Consider the following 21,874-nt stretch of genomic DNA (forward strand, 5'->3'; position numbering starts at 1 on the left):
TTAAAACAATTTTATTGATTTTTATTTCTAGCTCTTAATGCATCACTGGTCTTCTTCCTTTCATGAGTCAATTTCTTTTACTGCTCTTGCTCATTCGGGAGAAACGTTTTCTATCCTAGTTCTATTACCATCACTAATAATTAAAATATATGTGAGTATCCTGATAGCTTAGCTATAATGATATCTCTAGAGTCAATGTTCATGGAACTACCATTTGTGGGAAACCGTTAAGGCAGTTTTGCTTTCCAAAAGTCATTTTTGGTACTATCCTCTGATTGAGAGTCCATGCTTCACTCAAACAGAAGTCTATCCTGAAATTCTGGTCCATTACATAATTTTCAGAAGCTGGGAGAAAGGCATTTGCATCATTTCTGTTCCCAGATCTGTTCAATATATACTTCCAGTCTGTCATGCCTGAAATTATTTTTTTTTACAATCTGGATCTTTACTATATGCTAAAAATTCAGTACAAAAAAGGACCTCCTTCTGCAGAGAATATGTAAGCCAGAACATAGCGTTCCATCTTTATAATGAAACACATAGTTCCAATCAAAAGGCAAATTTGTTTCAAAATGTTTGAAAAGAATAATGCTTTAAAGGATTTCAAATAGTTACTTTATGAAAGTGAAGAGATTCCTATCATGTGATATATTTTGACCTGAATCATATAAATTGTGTATAAACTGCACATTATATTTATGTATTTATTTATTTCAAGCTATCTTCCCCTGTAACTTTCATGCTTCTGAGGTTGGAAAACAAATGTGAATAATTTTAGAAACAGTTTCTCTGAAAACATTCACATTCAATTGTATGACTATTAAAAATATAAAGTAATTGTTAGTATATATCAACAAGTTTTAAGCGAATAATACTATACAATTTTGACTCTTCAGTTAAGAAGCTTAACGTAATCACATTTTAAAATTTGTTTCCCCAAACTGGAAAATTACTTCTCTTGATTTTTTCAAACTCTTTAAAGTAGAATAGTCCTGTAAAATAAATTTGAAATATCAATAAAAGAAAATATGATAACATAAAAAATAATACAAACAAAAACCCTTCTTGTGATCTTGGAAAAATTGCTTATGTTTGAGATTATGTTCATTCTTCTATAAAATGGGGATAGTTGCATATGAGGACTAAATGAAATAATACATATAATGACAGGACCAGAATTAGATTTCTCCTTCTCTTATTTTTCCTCCTTCGTCTCTTTTGTTTCTCTCCATCTCCCCTTCTCCTCCATCTCTTCCTCTTTAATGTCTGTTTCACCTAGTTCTTCTTCCTCTTGGATTCCAAAAAGAGGGTTTCTTGAGTCTTCAGAACTATATAGTGTTTGACTTGGATCCAAGATTCAAACTGATACCTCTATCACATCAAAACCATACTTCTCCCTAATTTACTAATTTCCTCTAGTGATTCTCTTGATTTTTGCATAATAGACCTGTCACAGACTAACAATGGGAATAATCAAATCTTCTATTTTCTTTTTGACAAATACTATATTTCTAAAAATGTTTGCCTTATGCTTTTATGGACTATATTGTTTGGTGCATGGATGTTTATTAATGTTTGATAACTCTATCATTTTTGAAAATGAAATGGTAAATAATAAAATAGTTTATGCAGTGATTGTTTGAGCTAATTTCTAATTTGTTTGATATTAATACTAACACATATGGCTTTATACAAAGTTTATTAATAAATTTTTGTCTGGGTAACAGACTTGAACCTTAGGTGTGAAACTATTAGAATTCTAGAGAAAAATGTTGGAAATAGTCTTCTAGACATTGGCCTAGGCAAAGAATTTATGAAGAAGACCCCAAAGGCAATCTTAGCATCAATAAAAATAAATAAATGGGACCAGATCAAATTAAAAAGCTTCTGCACAGCCAAAGAAACTGTCAAGAGAGCAAACCAACCCACAGAATGGGAGAAAATCCGATAAAGGGCTGATAACTAGAATTTATTTAGAACTCAGAAAAATCAGCAAGGAAAAATCAAACAACCCTATCAAAAAGTGGGCAAAGGACATGAGCAAAATTTTTTCAAAAAAAGACAGAATAATGGCCAACAAACATGAAAAGATGCTCAACATCTCTAATCATCAGGAAAATGCAAATCAAAACTACAATGAGATATCACCTATCTCTAGTAAGAATGGCCTTTATCAAAAAGTACCCAAACAATAAATGTTGGCATGGATGTGGAGAGATAGGAACACTCCTACACTGCTGGTGGGACTGCAAACTAGTTCAACCTCTGTGGAAAGCAATATGGAGCTACATTAAAGCGATCCAAGTAGATCTACCATTTGATCCAGCAATTCAACTACTGGGCATCTACCCAAAAGTTCAAAAGTCACCTTATGAAAAAGACACCTACACTCAAATGTTTGTAGCAGCATAATTCACAATTGCAAAGTTGTGGAAACAACTCAAGTGCTCATCAATACATGAGTAGATTAATAAAATGTGGTATATGTATACCATGGAGTACTATTCGGCTTTAAGAAATAATGGTGATATAGCACCTCTTGTATTTTCCTGGATAGAGCTGGAACTCATTCTACTAAGTATCTCAAGAATGGAAAAACAAGCAATACATGTACTCACCAGCAAATTGGTATTAACTGATCAACACCTAAGTGGACATATAGGAATAACATTTATTGGGTGTTGGGCAGGTGGGAGGGGGGAGGGGAGATGGGTATATACAAACATAATGAGTGAGATGTGCAACATTTGGGGGATGGTCATGCTTGAAGCTCTAACTTGAAGAGGGATGGGCCATGGGCAATATATGTAACCTTAACATCTGTACCTCCATAATATGCTGAAATAAAAATATAAAAATAAATAAATAAATACATCTTTGACATTCTTATTTTTAACTTTCTGGAATCTTTTTGCTCTACATACACATCTTACATCTAGCTAGCATTTTTTTTTCCATTTCAATTTGAGATTTTTCATTTATTATTTATACAGTATTTCCATTTGCCTTTATATAAGGTTTTTCTTTCTCATCTAATACACATACACACTTTTATTAGTTAGGCTTAACTGATAGTTTCTTTTATACCATGGATTTGATGTTTACATCATGTTGACTAATTTAAAAGGCATTGTAAAAATATTTTTATTCTATAATTATATATGTATATAATTATCATATATATATATAATATATGTCTAAATTTTATGGAGTGTAAAGAGTACTATGCCTGTGCACAGCAGTTCTCCATGCTCTTCCATTTTTTTCACTGAGTTTATCTGCATTTTTTTACTCTTTTTTTTTTTTTTTGTATTTTGATACTATTGCTGTTCTCATTAGTAGTTATAGGTAAGACTTCCTAGAGTCCATAACTAGTCAAAATCCACTTCTCTGATATAGGTAGGCATCACAAACTGATCACAAAGGGACATAGTTTACGTCATTTTGCTGCATGTGTATGAAAATTCCATTCACAGTGGCTTGTCACATCCCCAAATTCTAGAAATGAGAAGTCCAGTGCTCTTATGGTAGATTTCCCATGACATTGAAGACCTGATCTGCTTCAGCTTCTTTACTCAGCTGACTTTAGCTGAACTTTGGCCATTGGCCTCATCATTCCATGCTTTTTAGATGGTTAGCCACCACCAGCATTATATCTGAGTTCTGGGGAAGAACAATACTAAAACCAAAGAAAAAAGGCATGAGTCTTCACATGTCTGCAGAAAGTTTCAGAGTTAAAATATCATGCAGTCTCAGTAAGACAAAGAACAACTGCTCATCCTGTTCCTCAACCCATTACTCGTTTGTTAAGCTAGTTTGATAGTGTTTCTGTATCTCACTTTAGACATACAGAATAGCATAGCATCTTCTTCTCTCAGTGTTTTTGTTTTATTTCTGTTTTGTTTTATTACTTCTCTTTAGCGAGAATTTATACTCTGTGGCAGCAGGTACCCTGTTCAATGTCTGTTTAACATTGTATTTCCTCTACCTTGCAGGGCATATATCAATAAATACTTGTTTAATAAATGAGGTTTTATATAAACTAAACATCCCTCGTCCTTTTTATTTTTCCTTAATTTTGAGTGTTTCATTGGTTTTGCTGAGAATTACTGGTTATTTCCTACAGAAGCATTTTGTTTTAGAGTGACCTTTGTTGAATGATTTCTGGACGATGCCCTTAATGATCCTATAGAAGTAGTTTATTTTGGTATCATAAATTGGTATTTGGTATCGTAAATCTGAAGGTGTATTTAAATGAGAAACTCTTTCCTTCATGTTCACATAGGTTAGGGTTTGAGAAGACCCGTAAAGAACATCTCTCTCCACTGCCATTAATTTGTAAATAATAAAAAGAGAAAAATGGAGATAGCAACCAAAATATTGTCTTCATGGGAAATCTTTATGGAATAATTGGCTTGTATTTATATTCTAGTGTTCTTTCTAATGCTGAACCTCAGAATTAGGCATAATCACCTATCTGGTAGTTCTAGAACAAGGGAAAAAAAGTGTGAATTAAATTGCTTTATGCTTATGAGTTAAAGTTCAAAGAAATTAAAGTGAACACACTTTGTTGGAAGGGTTCTCCCAACAAAAGGTTAATTTTGACATTATGCATTCAGCATGTGGTTGAGCTTGTCATCCATTTGTGTAAAATGCCTCCTCTCTCAAAGAGTTCCATTTGAACATCATGAGATTCTTTCATATGTTTATAAATTTGCCTCTGTGGCATCTTCATTGTGAGGTCTTTTATAAAGTTTTTTCTTTCCTGCATAGTATATTCCAAACATCTGAATTCCCATTTTCTTCCTACTTTTGTGTTTCTGCATTGTGGAATTAAATTGAGTGACTTTTGAGTGATGAAGCCCACACCCTATTTATGAGCAGGGATCTCCAGGTATCTGGCATTGTGACTATTTCGCCTGCCTCTGGTTGTGGAATTATGTAGGTCTAAGAAATACACCTATGAAACAAAGTTTCCTCTTCATATATGACTAACCAATCCAGGACCAATGTGTAAACTTGTAGCAGAAGATATTCTTGAGCCTTATGCAAAAGCTACATTAATTTTAGATTAGTCCTCCCATCTTTTATTTCCTGATACAAAATGCAATCTGGATTTTGAGTTAGCTGATCTAGTACTGTCTGTCTAGGGATGAAGCTCACAATTTAAATTAGAATCTTACTAGGGTACATGAAACTCATTTGATTTTCAGTTTAAAAGCAGTGATATTGTTCTTAGCCCACTCCTGTAAAGGCTCTTCTAGGTCACTCTCCATGGCCCCCATTCTTCGCCAATTATTTTTTGACTGCTGCTTCTGCTTAGATGTGAGCTAAGGAATGGTATGTTAGACAAATAGAACTCATCCCCGCAGGAGTGAAAAAGAAGCTTTCCCCTGCCCTCCCTCCAGCAATACATGAATGACAATTTGGCTTTGCATGGTATTTGTTCATTAATGTTTTGCTTTAAGCATTTTGAGGCTAGCCCTCCATTATATTCTGGCAGTGATTTTGTAACAACTTCAGATTTGGTTCAGATTTAGATTTTTTGCTGACTTCTCAAGATTTTCTAATCTACTCTACTCTACTTCTCTTTTCTCCCCCAATTGTCCTGTTGAAGAGCTGGACTAGTTCTCTTGTAGAATTTCATACAATCAGGACTTTTCCTACTGCACATATACCATCCCTATGGTATATGTGCATCTGTATCCAGAACACTGGAAATTAGATCACGCAAGGCTGAATCAGATTAAAGTTTGAGATTTTGACAAACTGGTGCTATGTACTTCCTTCATTATGAGCAATACAATTTCTGGGGTATCTCTATGTGGAATTTTAATTAGCCCTGGTAATCATTGCTCATTTATACAATGTCTAGGTATTTTTAAAATGGTGCTATTCTTCTACTGTCTTCCATATCTTCCATTTTCTCTCTTTTTTTATCTCAGAAAATTAATGATTTTCACATTTTGCATGTTTCTCAATTTCATTTTCTGTTTCATTAACTGATTGTCTGAATCGTTGATTTTCACTACTTAATTATTTTCAATGATGACTTGAATTGTTCTTTAACAAGATTTAATTAGTTCAGTTTTTGCTTTGCAACTACTGTGCTTTCTTTTCTTCCTACAAAAGAATAGCAACTGTTTACAAAATCTACTTTTGCATGGGTATTTTGTATCAGGGATGACACGGGTATTTTTTCTACCAACTTTTTTCTTCCATTTCATTCTTCAAATTTTACCAAGTCAAATTATTATTATTGCTCTTTATCTATTGTTGTGATTATTTGGCTAATCTCTAGGTACCTATTCTAATGGTAGAAAGGTTTGAGGTGTTGTGGCAAGTGCTCGATTTATGGCTCTGGTATTGGGGCAAGTTCTACTGGTGCCATGGCTAAAAAGAAAATTCTAAGATCTAGCTATAAACTCAAGGAATGGCTTAGTGTGGGGACAAAGGAAAGATTTTTTTATTTCTGTGATGCTGAAACTTTTGTTTCTATGTGTGAGTTTTATAGCCATAGCAGAATTTTTGAGATGATGTATCATGTGGATTTAGAATTGAGTATTGTACTATCTTGGAAAGATTCTTTCATTGCTCTTTTCACAATTTGCATAGTATGCGATGCTCTATTTAATAGTAAAGTACATCTTCCATATTTAAAAATAAGGAGTATGTCAACTGGAGATGAGCATTTCACTCCTATCCTCTTCCTTAAACCTTCAGAATTGGGCTTAGAGTTCAGGCTGATCTTTGCATCTACTCTTTTTTTTTTCTTCCAGTATGACATTATTGGCCATATTAGGGGCTGGAATATTGAGTCTATCCTCAGTATAGTATTTCCTATACCGCAAACATTGGATTGCTCTTACTGAGCCAATTTCTGTGAGTTCAGCCTATAGCTGTAGTAGTGTCTTTAATTCCTTTCATTGTCCAAGCACCCTGACTTCTGGCCTGTGCCTCTCCAAAAAGACTGCCTAGGGCTGCTTGAGAGAAGACATCATTCCTGGATTTTAACCCATTAGGTGACAGACCATAGAAGTTCTTGTAAGAATCAAGAATTTACTTGCTTTCTGTCATTTTCTTAAACAATAATTGAGGGTTATTTTTCTCTTTAGAGTAAGTTTTCATGGATATAGTACAGAGAAATAAGAAAAGAAGGGTTTAATTATATTTCTGTCCTCTAAAAAGACCACTGTATTTATTTATAAAAATCCTTTCATTTCTTAGTACACACTATTATAATTATTTTACTTTTACATAGTATATAGATTATCTAGTAGTTCATCATTACTTTTTATATTCCATACCCCAGTTTGGTAAATGTGACTGCTTTTGAGTTGATACAAAAAATGATTTTGTCCTGCACTAAGGCAAGCTGCTGCTTTGAGAAGTCCCAAAGAACAGCAGGGGTTTCATAATATCTAGGCAGTTCTTTCTGTGGTAAATTTTACCTCTTTTGTTCAGGGCATGCATCAGAATTATCAACAAATAATTAATTGGAAACAGTGCCTAGAATACAATTCTGAATATTACCCTTATTTTGTATAAAATATAGTTCTCTCATTTCCTACTCAGTTAAACTTGATATTTTCAGTTTGATTTTGAGAAAAAGAAAATTTCCACTAATAAAGTGATGAAAAGGCCACCTTCACCATAAGATATTTAATACTGGGACTAATATATTTATAATATAATTGTAAGTAAAACTTTTCTTTTTCTTTCCTTTTTCCTTTTTTGTAAGAAAGAAGTTTTAACTCTACATTTTGTGTTCATTCCTCATTTAGAAAAAAAAAATGGGTTAGGATAAAGATATGTGTGAAAACTGTATTCAGAGTTGCTTTGTATAATTAATGAGTCATCATCTCCCTTAAGCAGAGAATAAGGATGTTAACCTTTGCCGACTGTGATTATTAGCCTGAAAATTTCTACATTCTGACTTGCTATTTTTCTCGTCCTTAAGATCGTGATCTTTACCAGTGTTCATATCACAAATGTTGAACCCAAAGGATTTGACCCTAACAGAAAAGACTTCAACACCAGTCTCCTCCACATCTGTGGGAGAAATATGAACACTCTTTTCCAAATGCTACTAACCTCCGCTGGCTGAGCAACTGGACTGACTTATTAATGTTTAACCACTCAGTCATAAAATGTTGGTAATAACAATTTTATTTATTCAAAGTGCCACACTGAATTTTATGAGGATGGACTTATCTTGCACAGTGCCAATTATGAATAAGTAAAATTAGGTAAATTGCTTTATGAGTGGAGTGAAGAAAACATAATATATGATTCCCACTTTTTTTTTTTTTTTTTTTTTTTTTTTTTGAGACAGAGTCTCGGTTTGTTGTCCAGGCTAGAGTGAGTGCCGTGGCGTCAGCCTAGCTCACAGCAACCTCAAACTCCTGGGCTCGAGTGATCCTTCTGCCTCAGCCTCCCGAGTAGCTGGGACTACAGGCATGCGCCACCATGCCCGGCTAATTTTTTATATATATATCAGTTGGCCAATTAATTTCTTTCTATTTATAGTAGAGACGGGGTCTCGCTCTTGCTCAGGCTGGTTTTGAACTCCTGACCTTGAGCAATCCGCCCACCTCGGCCTCCCAAGAGCTAGGATTACAGGCGTGAGCCACCGCGCCCGGCCTGATTCCCACTTTTTAAAACAGTAGTATTTCATTGAGGACTGCACCCAACTGTATTATGTGCTTTTTATCTTGTTACTTTTCAGCTGTCTTCTCTTTCCTTTTTTTGTATTTTCTATCCCTCAATGATTGGAGTTATTTTCTCTTTCTTCTCTCACTGTGTTTGCATCACATACACTACTAAATGGTTGATGAATAACACCATCTCATCTACAGAATGTCTTTTGAATTGCATTGGCATTTGTTACATTGTCAAATGTGTAATATATTTAATTAAAGCAAAAATACTCTCACCACCAAATTGAATTTGTCGGGATTACATTACAAATTCCCCATATTTGTGTTTATCTTTCTATCTTTACCATGATAATCTTACTCCGTACCCTCAGAAATTTCCACTTGCCTGAACTTTAGTATTGCAAAAGCTTCCTATCTAATTTTCCTGCCACTGTTTTCTTCCTAGCCCACTTTTTGTACCATTTTGCTACTACAGTTATTCATTTAATAACAGGTATTATGCCACTCCCTTCCTTAAAAACAGACTTACTGGATTTTGCACACCAGATCTCCTTAGTTTGATGTAGAATGCCTTTGCAATCTGCCTCAAATATTGATTACATAGATAGCATCAACAATCTGAGTGATGCTCCTGTACTTTTAAGAAGAGAGAAACACAGGACTAGGTAAAATTCTGACTTTGCATTGGCAGGGGCAGGGGTTTAACACATTTAAATGTCAGCTGTGGTGTTATACTTTTAGAATAGTAGGTAAATAAAGACAGATTCAAATAGAAAGTCCAAAATACCAGGCAGTTCAGCCTGGAAACCTGATGTCATCCCATCTGATGGAGGATGGGCCAAAGGCAGAGTAAAGTCCTAAATGGTTCAATAGCTAAGGTAACCCATAATAATGGAGTCCAATAGGTAAATATGTACATGTAAAACCAGAGGTATTACCATCTCAAGTTTGCAAATGACCATCTTCTGGTTTTTTATTTCAAATTGTTAAGGGGGTACAAATGATTTGTCACATGGATACCTTTATAATGCTTAAGTCAGGGCTTTTAGTGTGCCCATCACCTGAATAGTGTTTACCGTACTGATAGTTAGGTTTTTTCTCCTTGCTTCCTCTCTTCATCACTTCATCTTAATTTCCAATGTCTTTTACATCTCTTTGTTCCTGAGTGTGCCTAATTAGTTCCCAGTTATTACACAGTACATGTAGTATTTGTTTTTCCATTTCTGAGATACTTCACTTAGGATAGTGGTCTCCGATTTCATTCAAGTTTCTGCAAAAAACAATATTTTATTCTTTTTATAGCTGACTAGTACTCTGTGGTATGTATATAACACATTTTCTTTATCCATTCATGAATTGATGGGCACTAAGGTTGATTTCACATCTTTGTGATTGCAAATTGTTCTCTGATAAACATTGGAGTGCATTTATTGATAAAATGACTTATTTTCCTTTGGGTAAATACCCAGTAGTGGGAATGCTGGATCAAATGGTAAGTCTACATGTATTTCTTTAAGGAATATCCATACTGTTTAAATAGAGGTTGTACTAATTTGCATTCCCACCAACAGTTTATAAGCATTCCTGTCTCTCTGCATCCACATCAGCATCTATTGCTTTTAATTTTTTAGTAATGGCCATTCTGGTATTCTGGCAGGGGTAAGGGAATATCTCATTGTGGTTTTCATTTGCATTCCATGTTGATTAGTAAGCATTTCTTCAGTGGAGCATTTCTTCATATATTTGTTGGCTATTTGTCTATTTTCTTTCAAAAATTTCTATTCGTGTCTTTTGCCCACTTTTTAAGGGGTTGTTTTTTTTCTCGTTGATTTGCTTGAGTTCTTTATAGATTCTGGATATTAGCCCTTTATCAGAGATACAGTTTGCAAATATTTTCTCCCATTCTGTAGGTTGTCTATTAACTCTGTTGACTATTTCATTCACTGCACACAAGGATTTTAATTTAATCAAATCCCATTTGTTTATTTTTGTTGTTACTATATTTGCCTTTGGAATCTTAGTCATGACTTCTTTCCCTGGGCTGATGTCTAGAAGAGTTTTTCTTATGTTTTCTTCTAAAATTTTTATAGTTCCATGTCTTACATTTAAGTTTTTTATCCATCTTGAATTAATTTTTATATGTGGCCAGAGATAGGGATCTCCTTCAGTTTTCTGCATGTGGCTATCCAGTTCTCCTAGCACCATTTATTGAATAGGGCTTCCTTTCCCCCATGCATGTTGCTGTCTGCTTTGTGAAAGATCAGTTGGTTGTAGGTAGAGGGTTTTGTATCTGGGTTTACTATTCTGTTACAGTGGTCTATGTCTCCTTTATATCAGACCATTTGGTTTTGGTTACTATAGCCTTGTAGTATAATTTCAAGTCTGGTAATGTGATGCCTCCAGATTTGTTCTTTTTGCTTAAGATTTCTTTGGCTATGTGGGCTCTTTTATGCTTCCAAATGAAACATCAAATTATTTCTTTTAGATCTGTAAAACATGGCATTAGTGTTTTGACAGGGATTGTGTTGAATCTGTAAATCACTTTGGGCCATATGGACATTTTAATAATGTTGATTCTACCAATCCATGAATATGTTATGTTTTCCTATTTTTTGTATCATCTATGATTTCTTTCATTAGTTTCTTGTAGTTCTCCTAGTAGTGATCTTTTACCTCCTTGGTTAAGTATATTCCCAAGTATTTTATTTTCTTTATAACTATTGTGAATGGTATTGCGTCTTTGATTTGACTCTCAGCTTAACTGTTATTATTATATAGTAATGCTACTTATTTGTGTACATTGATTTTGTAACCTGAGACTTTGCTCTATTTATCAATTATAGGAGTCTTTTGGTGGAATCTTTGGGATTTTCTAGATATAAGATTATATCATCAGCAAAAAGGAATAGTTTGACTTCATCTTTCCTGACTTGGATACTCTTTATTTCTTTCTATTGCTTAGTTGCTCTGGCTAGGACTTCCAGTACTATGTTGAATAGAAGTCATGACAGTGGACACCCTTGTTTTGTTCCATTTCTTAGGGGGAATGCTTCAACTTTTCATCATTCAGTATTACCTTGGTGGTGGGTTTGTCATATTATAATTCTCAGGTATGTTCCTTCTATGCCTAATTTGTTGAGATTTTTATTCGATTCAAATTTACTCAGAGGGATAATAAGCTGCTAGAGGGTACTAGATGACTAAAGACCAATAATGACTGTCAAATCATTTCCTGAATTTGTATTAGTCAAATTATACTGCTTTAATGAGTGACTTATAACAGTAAACATCCATAGCTTTCTTATCGGTCTGCAAGTTAGCACTGTTTTACTCTGAATGCCTTCTCATCCCAGAATTTAGGTTGAAGGAACAGCCTAATGTGTGATATTCTCCTTTTTTAGCAGAGAAATAAAGCAATAAACCCATACAAACTATGCAAACATATTTAAAGCTTCTGTCCAGAAGGTGTATGTCATATCCATTATCAAAAGCAAGTACAATGCTCAGCATGGCAATGTAGCAAATTAGAATCTACCTATTGAGAGACATGGTAGGAGTGGGGATAAATTATACTCTTATAGGGGAGGTAATGGATAATTAGGAACAGTAATATCCACTACAGATATCAAATATAATATCACTATGGTTCTTTACTTGGAATTAATCATTTTAGTAAGATACTATGTATAGTCAGCCTTGTCTTGGGGCAATTTGAATTTTTAGCATCATAGAAGCTCAGGCTATATGTAACATCAGGCAATCCAACTATAAGGTAACTAATTTAAACAATGTGTATTTATTTTTTTTATAATCATTTGTATGCATTGATTGTATCTTTACCTGGATTATTGGAGTACAGTCTAAACTCTTCAAACATATAAGGCATTTTCTTGTTTTTCATTCTGACAATTGCTCTGATGTATGCTTTTTCAATTTTCTTGTATTAATGTGTATTTAAATAACATTTGTCATTCCTCTTCTCTATATGTGAGGTTGCCAGTGGGTAGACTGGGTAGATATAACATACATTGACCAATATGTTGTTTTCATATAATATTTTAGGAAAATAGTATTTAGAAAAATTCCTTGTGTTTCCATGTTAAATGAATGTTAGAATTTCTACATATTTCTACATATTTTATGCAATGAACTATATTCTTATCATTAATAATATGAACACATTGTTCCATATTCAAAGTCTCAAAATAAGAATGATACATTGAGATTCAGAGTGGATTGCCAATTTAGACTTGCAAAGAGAACAAATTGGGAAACATCAATTTACCAGACTTCAAGCTATACTACAAGGCTATAGTAACTAAAACAAAATGGTACTAGCACAAGAACAGAGATGTAGACCAATGGAACAGAACTGAGAACCCAGATATAAAACCCAGACATAAAACCACCCTCATGTAGCCATCTAATCTTTGACAAATCAGACAAAAACATACACTGGGAAAAAATACTTATTCAATAAATGGTGCTAGGAAAATTGGGTAACCACATGTAGAAGACTGGATCCACACCTCTTACTTCTCACAAAAATCAGCTCATGGTGGGTAACAGAGTTAAATCTAAGGCATGAAACTATAAGAATTCTAGAAGCAAATGTTGGAAAAACTCTTATAGACATTGGCCTAGGGAAAGAATTTATGAAGAAGACCCCAAAGGCAATCACAGCAACAACAAAAATAAATAAATGGGCCTGATCAAATTAAAAAGCTTCTGCACAGCCAAGGAAACTATCAAGAGAACAAACAACCAACCTATAGAATGGGAGAAAATATTCATGTGCTACACGTATGATAAAGGGCTGATAATTAGAATCTACATAGAACTCAAAAAAATCTGCAAGAAAAAAAATCAAACAACCCCATTAAATAGTGGGCAAAGGACATAAACAGAAACTTTTCAAAAGAAGGCAGACAAATAGCCAACCAATATAGGAAAAAATGCTCAACATCTCTAATCATCAGGGCAATGCAAATCAAAACCAAAATGAGATATCACTTAACTCCAGTGAGAATGGCCTTTATCAAAAAGTCCCAAAAGAATAAGTGCTGGCATGAATATGGAGAGATAGGAGAACTCATACACTGATGGTTAGACTGCAAACTAGTACAACCTCTGTGGAAAGTAATACAGAGATACCTCAAAGAGCTACAAGTAGAACTACCATTTGATCCAGCAATCCCATTATTGGGGATGTACCCAGGCACACACAAAGACATTCTATAAAAAAGACATCTACATTAGAAAGTTTATAGCAGCACAATTCACAATTGCAAAGATGTGGAAGGAACTCAAGTGCCCATCAATACATGAGTGGATTAATAAAATGTGGTATATGTATACCACATTTATATGGTATGTGTGCATATATATATATATATATATATGTATAGTAGTCCATATATATATGGACTTCCACTCAGCCACAAAACAATGGTGATCTAGCACCTCTTGTATTATCCTGGATAGAGCTGGAGCCCATTCTATAAATGAAGTATCTCAAGAATGGAAAAAACAAGCACCATATATACTCACCATCAAATTGGTATGAACTTATCAATATGTATGTGTACATATAGAAGTAATATTGCTTGGGTGTTGGGCAGGTTGTGGGGAGAAGAAGTTATTGGTATATTTGCACCTAATGTGCGTGGTGCACACCATCTGGGGGATGGACACACTTGAAGCTCTGACTTGGGTGGGGCAAAGGCAATATATGTAACCTAAACATTTGTACCTCTGTAAGATGCTGAAATTAAGAAAAATAAATAAATACAAATAAAAACATACTCCCCAAAAAAGTAATTCTGAAGATTCTGGAAAATTTAATAAACTTTCATGGACATTTATTAGAAACTTGACTTTCAAGTCAAGGCATTCACATAGAAGACATTAAATAGAAACTGGACTCTCTGAGCTTCAGATAGTTCAGTTATACATAAGACATACTTTTGAGTGAGTTACAATAAGACTCTATAATGAGCCCATTTGTGCAAAAATAGTAGGGATAATTGCTAGAAATAGTAGTTGCATAAAATCATGAGAAATAAAACCTTTCTTTTTCCCTAATTTTCATATGTTTCACATAAGATTTGGTCCTTTTATTTTTTTTTAGTTAATTTATCATTACTATACTGAACATATTAGAATATATATAATAACAATGACATACATATAAGCTTAGGAGTAAAACTGCTATTACCACATTTAGTTCCTACATCAGGAAGGTAAAATTTGGAGAATTGTTTAGTTTTCTATTTATCAAGAAGAGTCTCAGGATAGAGGGTTTTTTAGTCAATTTATGTAATTATCTAGTTTGTAGATTATTCCCCTGGTGCTTAATTTGCTAATTTCCCACAGACTGAATGAAATCTATCTATTGTATTATTAATTGGGCAGCAATAAAAAAGAAGCAAATATTTCATCTATTTATTTGGCTATAGGATAATTGTGCTGATAAAATTTTATAATAAATTGATGATTGAGATTCTTGATAAGATAATGGTCCTATAGAAAGAGAATATTTTATTTCACTTGATTTCCTTTTGCTAAGTCTATGTGTGTCCCATGGTAATTCTGCTACGTGTTTTTTGTTGTCTGTTTTCACGATATCTAATAATCTTAAAATGTATATAACCCTCCAAATTTTGCACTTGCTGTTAATATTTATTTATGGGATTTTTGAAAGGATAAGAAGATTTGTGATTAATTATTAAAAAACTAAGTCAGTAAATATTGATTAAATGTATATTAATCAGCAAAATAATCAGTTAAATATAGGACCTATTGATTATGTACCACATAAAGAAAAAAGACACTGGGAGATATACCCCTTATAGAATCCTTACATTGCCTCCTCCCAAATTTCCCATTCCTTTACAAGGGAAGTTTACTTACTTGGTCCAGAGTTAAGATGTCTCTGGATTAACGGTGGGAAAGAGGAACATTCAGTCTTTAGCTATCTTAAAAAAGGGGAAGGTAATACCTGGAGGAAAACACACACACACACACACACACACACACACACACACACACACACACACACACACACACACACAAGCGAAGATGTTAGAGAAGCATGGCAGAAGAGAGAAAAGAAAAGGGAGCAACAAAATCCAGTATTTGGGGGTGGCATGTCAAAGGATACAGGAGCAAACCTAAAAGATCTCCTATAGGGAAAACCTGGAACAATTTTAGCAACAAAATAATTAGCATGATTGTGTTAAATTTCTAGGGCTGCTGTAACAAATTGTCACAAACTGGGTGACTTAAAGCAAGAAAAGTTGATTGTCTACCAGTGCTGGAGTTTAGAAATCTGAAATCAAGGTGTCTGGCAGGCATTGCTCTCTCTGAAAGCTCTTGAGGGAAACCCTTTCCTTTTCCTTACCTATTCCTAGCTTCTGGTGGTTGGCCAGCATCCCTTTTCTTGTAGATACATCATTCCAATTTCTGCCTCTGTCTTCACATGACATTCTCCCCTGTGAGTGTGTCAATCTCCATTTCCAAATTTTCCTCTTTTTATAAGGACATCAGTGATATTGGATTTAGTACTCATCCTAACCCAGTATGACCCCCTTTTAACTTGATTAAATCTGCAAAAACCTTATTTCCAAATGAGGTCACATTCACAGGTTCTGTGTGGACATGACCATTCAGGGGCACTATTCAACTCAATATAATATATATAATTTCAACTCAATATATTATATATTTTATATATCTCAACTCAATATAATATATAATTAAGCCAAAGTATTAAATATACATATATATAAGCATATACTGATAAAATAAATATTTAAATAAAATAAATATATAAGGGAGAAGGAACAAATCTTTCTCACAAAAAATTCCAAATACCCTCTGGGAGGTGGAGCTTATTTTTTTTTTCTCATCCCACCATACACACACAGACACACTGTGTGCTGAATTTAGTGGCTCATACCAACAGAATAAAGTATAGGGAAGGAAAACGCAGTAACTTTGTAGGAGTAAGCCTAGCAAACATTACCTTAACCAAATGGTTGAGGTTAATGTCACCAATAATAAGTCATGTACATGTACATCTGATATAATTGGATAAGGAGGAGAATTCACCTGTGAGTTATTCTTCTTCAAAACTCATAACTCCAGTCTAAACATGAGAAAATATCAGAAAGGCCACATTGAGGGAAATTCTACAAAATAACCTGACCTGTATTCCTTAAAACTATTAAAACATTAAAAACAAAGGAAGACTGAAAAACTACTACGGATCATGGAAGACTAAGGAAGGAGAATGAGGACTAAATAAATGCAAGGTGGTGTCCTGGAATGAACTGTGCAACAGTTTAGTGTAAAAACTGGTGAAATCCAAATGAAGCCTTGAGTTTAGTTAACAGTAAACGGTGGCTTCTTAGTTTTCACAAGTGTACCATGATCAGATTTTAAAATGTAGGAAACTGAATGAGCGGGGTGGAGGAAGTCTCTGTATTATCTTTGCAACATTTCTGAAAAAGAGAATTATTCCAAAATAAAAAAAGTTTATTTAAAGAAACAGACATAATATTATTTTAAAACAAGAAAAAATATGAACAATCATTTGATGTGTGGGATGCTGGGGAAAGACCTGGGCAAAGAGGATTTTAAAGAAGGGTTATAGTGTTGATGCAGTGTGCTGTGCTTCATTGCCTTTATGAGATATCATGGATGTTAATTTATCTTTTAAATTATTTTTCTCAGATTTCTGTTCTTTTTGATGTGATCCTATGCTGAGGTTGATCTTAAGGTTGAACGCAAAAGGCTCAGTTGTACTTAGGTTCCATATAAATTTACAAGCAATCCACATCTTTTCTTGTATTGTTATAAGGGTTGTAGAAATGACAGCTTTCTTACAGAAGAGTTTAAATCAAACTGGGAAGACATGAACAATTTTTAACATCATAAAATTTCTTTTTTATTTTCTTTGATTAATGGCATAATGGAATTCCATCTTCCATTTAAAATTCTAATCTCTCGGAATGGAGGATTTCTGCCTGACTCGTCTGTATCTTTCTCCAGAACCTTATGCGTTTTGCTTAAAAGAAGTATACAAATATTAACTTTCACATTTGTGGCTATGGTTCTCAAACTTAAAAAGTGTAACCATGGTGAGTTCCTTATTTTAATGTTAATTAAAATTTGTATTTTTCAGTTACCCGGTATCTTTACATTATCCTTAATTTTTTTTTGGTTTTTGTTAGGGACAAATGCAGGTAAGCAGTGCTAACCACAGGAAAAGAGGGGGGGTGCAAAAATGAGGAGGTCAATGAACATTTAGAACCAAACCACCAAGGGCAATAACTTGAGCTTGGAGACTTCTCCCAGCCAGGAGCAAGCACGGAAACCAGGAGTTCATGTCCAAACGTAGCATTTTCCCCAACACATATTAGCATAATAAAAATTGCACCTATCAGCTCCATGAAAGTTTATAATTGTCATGGCAACCCTTGGAAGTTACCCTATAAGGATAAAATGGGGGAGTGCCCTTAGCTCTAAGAACTCTCCACCCTTTTCCCACAGAAATAATGACTATGCCACCCACCATTCAGTAATCATGAGGTGTAGACATAAAAGTAGAAGTATGGCAAGACCTCAGCGTCTTCTTCACTTGCAGAGATAGACCCATTTCCCCTCAGAAAAGTCCTTTCACTTTAGATGCTGAAAAACCTGCAGTAAAAGCTGCGGTGTGAGTTTCTCATGTCTGTCATCTCTCCATTGCACTAGTCCGGCTTATGATTCTTCCAAGCCAGGAGACAAAGAACTGGGGCAACACCCCTGAAGAAAAATCAACCCTGACAGTTCTTAGCATTCAAAATTGTCAGGTGTGAGTGAACTCTCTGCAACCAAATTATAGACAATTCCAGTCAGTATTAATAGCTAACTTCCCATGCAAAGATTTGAAGTAGAGCTAGAGTTTTTCCTAATAAAATGTGCCTTCAGGTCTTGAATTAAACTCCATTTTGAAAAAGGTTCAGAATGAATGAAAACTAAAGCTTTTCTTTTCAACTTTTTTGCCTAGCCTTGTTTAATTCCAACTACTGCCTAATTTTAACTCTCTACGTATAAACACACTTTTATATATGTTATAGTTGTCCATTTTACCTAACTATTGAAACGATTTTCTAAAATACATTATAATGGTAAATTGTAAAACAAGTTTAGTCCTGAGGAACAGAATAAATGAATATATGAGAGCCATTATAATTAATACTACTAGAGGGAAAAGTTAAATTTCAATATATCCATGGCTAAATTTTCAAAGGATAGGACCTTGTTTAAAGATGTATATAATTTACAAAATGTTTGGATACATAGATCAGTAATAGAAATAATAATTACCTCTTTTTTTTTTTAACCTGGTTTATCACAAGCATTTATAAAACCAAACCTAGGGAAAGAACTAGGTCTGGGGACATGTGCATAGTTTTAACATAGCGAATGTTTAGCCTGTCCTGATTATTACAAAATAGAAGAGTACAGTCACTTCATTTTGCCATCCATTTGGAATGCTTATAAAAGATTTGTTAGTAAGGGAAAGTTGAAAACTTTGAATAAAGTGATGATTTCAAAAAAAAAAAAAGAAAGAAATAATAATTACCTTCAAGAAATTTTAGTCTTGAGTTACAAAGTAAACAAAGTAAACATTGATGAATGAAGCATGTAACCCAGTCCATAATTGCCATTGTAGTCCAATATACATTATCGGTGGGAACTTAGTGCTCTGCCCTGATGAATCCCTAGGAAGAAAAACAAACAAACAAACAAACAAACAAACAAAAACAAATGGGATAAATGAATGGTGATGAAAGAAAAGGTAATCATGGGTGGGAGGTGGGTCAAAGAATAGGGTGGTTTCATGCACCTCTAGATCCTTGTGAAAAAGGAGAGAGGAGACAAGGTTTTGGAGAGATTGGGGGAGGCAGAAGTAGATAGAGATGAAAATAGGAGCATCAGAGAAATAAAAGGATACTGACGATAAAAAAAAAACAACCAGAAAGAAGTAGAGAGCAAATCGAACTAAGAACCATTCCAAAGGAATCACTGTCTTGAGCAATCAGTTTAAAATAACATCAGTACAATTTTATTTAACCTTTAGTTAAAAGTCACTTCCTATCACAGAACCATTTTTTGCTTGTCTCATGGGTTGTCTCCTCAAACAGATTTGATGGAATTTCTTTGTGAAATGTATGTACAACCTGTAGACTAATTTCCAAGGTTAGATTTAGATTTTCTGTAAGGAGTGAATGTTTGGTGTCCACCAATACAATTTATATACATTTTGAGAAGAAAGCCTCATATATTTCATTATTTTTTTCTCTTTTTTACCATCATAGATTCCTTATGATAATCAATTTCTATGGGGACATTATGATGGTTCTCAAATCTTTACTGAAGCCGCTAGTTGTCAGGAGAGTTCAAAACGATATATAATCTAGTTAATCCCCATTAATTTCTATAAATTCAATTTACTTTTAAAAAATATAATGCTATGCCCTCTTTGTATACATAGCATCACATTTTAAAAAGTCCATAATAAGCTGAAATAAAAAAATTAATACCTGTCTGAGTTAGAAAATAAAATCTTTATAAAGACACTTAATGTTATTAATTTGATATTTTATTATTTATTTAACTGATTAATTTTGATAATTAAGTTTTATAAATTGATTCTTAAAGAATCTTCTTATATAATGAATAAAATTATTTATAAGTTAATAGAAATATTTTTGAAGTTGTTGAGGGTCATAACATAGTGAGTTTCTCTAGATATTAAAACTGCCTCTAACAATTTAACAATCTAAGTTTTAATTTACTCAAACTATTTTTCCAAAATACTAAAGATAAACATAAACCTAGTCCACATTGATCTGGTAAGCACAAATCTGTCTGTAGTTTCTTTTTCTCAAAGTCTCCTTTAATTGACAGAAATAATGCATTAAAATGACTGACACTGTGACACCATGGAAAGCAAAAAATATGTTTCATTAGTGAATCAAAATCTTATAAAAATTCGGGAGGAGAGCAAACAAATGAAATATGATTGGTAGGGAAAGGAAAGAAGACAAAATTTGACAAAAGTCACCAGTAACCTCCAAGGTGAATCAACAAATATAGAAGGCAGGAATAGGCCAGGGGGGAATTATGGGTCATTTTTTAGGAGACTAGTTTCCAAAGAGTTGGGACAGTGGACCTCCTCTCTCCAATACAGGTATAAATAGAGCTATGGTTTGGCAGCAAAGGCTTTAGTCCTGGGGCCTAAGCCCAAGGACTGTTCTCAAAATCAAGTGCAAGTGGGTGATTTCCATAACAAAGTTACCTTATATAGATGCTGGAGTCTGAGAGAGAAGTGGGGCATACCTTAACATAACTCTAGACTGCCACACAGAAAAAATAAGCTTAAAATAAAAGTACTTCTCTTTGGTAGTAGAATACACTAGACTATAGCCTGTAGGAGGCTCCTGCTCTGTAACCTGCTATTTCCCCATGGGTACTTCAAAGAGACTGCTGTCAAAACATTCCCCTGACTTCCCCCACTTATACAGAACCTTCAGTCAACCTTCTCTTTTAGGTGAGAGGCCTCAAGGGGGAATGGTACCGCACAAAAGCCAACAGAATGTATGTCAGCTACCTTTACTATTCAAGATAGTCCATCATTTATAAATGTGACTAGACACCTAAGAATCTTGAGAAAGTTGGGCTAAACCAACCATATGGAAGACAAGGTCTAATATGAGCAAACAAAACAAACTAATCATTTGTCCTCAGGGCTAAGGGAAGTGTAAACGATATCCATTCTTTTCAGCAAGGGAGAGATTTCATATTACTCGAATATTTAGAAGAGTACTTGACTGCCTCAGGGAAAATTAATTTCAGGGGGACTAGACTATAAGACACTATTAGGAAACTGTTTCAATGATTCAGTGATTTATGTTTTCCCCCAAACACAGGGCTAGTGAATGCTAAAACCACAGCTAGCAAAATAATAGTAATCTCAGAGGTGTGCTAAAGGAGATTCATGAATGTAAGAAAAGTTTAAAAGGTAGATTTGGTGTTGATTATAAGTGGGAGTAAGGGAAAGTCAGGAGTCAAGGCAACATCCAGATTTCTGACTTTTCCTTTTACCATTATTATCTTCATTTTGGAGGTCAGTGAGTTCTTCTCTGACACCCTAGGCCAAG

The 21,874-nt window shown here is 34.1% G+C and overlaps 1 non-coding gene across 1 annotated transcript; it reads right to left on the reverse strand.

Annotated features, from left to right (window-relative positions):
* Positions 1-19,054: 19,054 nt before the first annotated feature.
* Positions 19,055-19,181, reverse strand: LOC142874201 (small nucleolar RNA SNORA72). The gene has a single exon (XR_012922017.1). It is a non-coding gene; the product is annotated as a small nucleolar RNA SNORA72 (small nucleolar RNA).
* Positions 19,182-21,874: the final 2,693 nt, after the last annotated feature.

Source organism: Microcebus murinus, chromosome 11 (genome assembly GCF_040939455.1).
Source record: "Microcebus murinus isolate Inina chromosome 11, M.murinus_Inina_mat1.0, whole genome shotgun sequence".
Classification (NCBI taxonomy): domain Eukaryota; kingdom Metazoa; phylum Chordata; class Mammalia; order Primates; family Cheirogaleidae; genus Microcebus; species Microcebus murinus.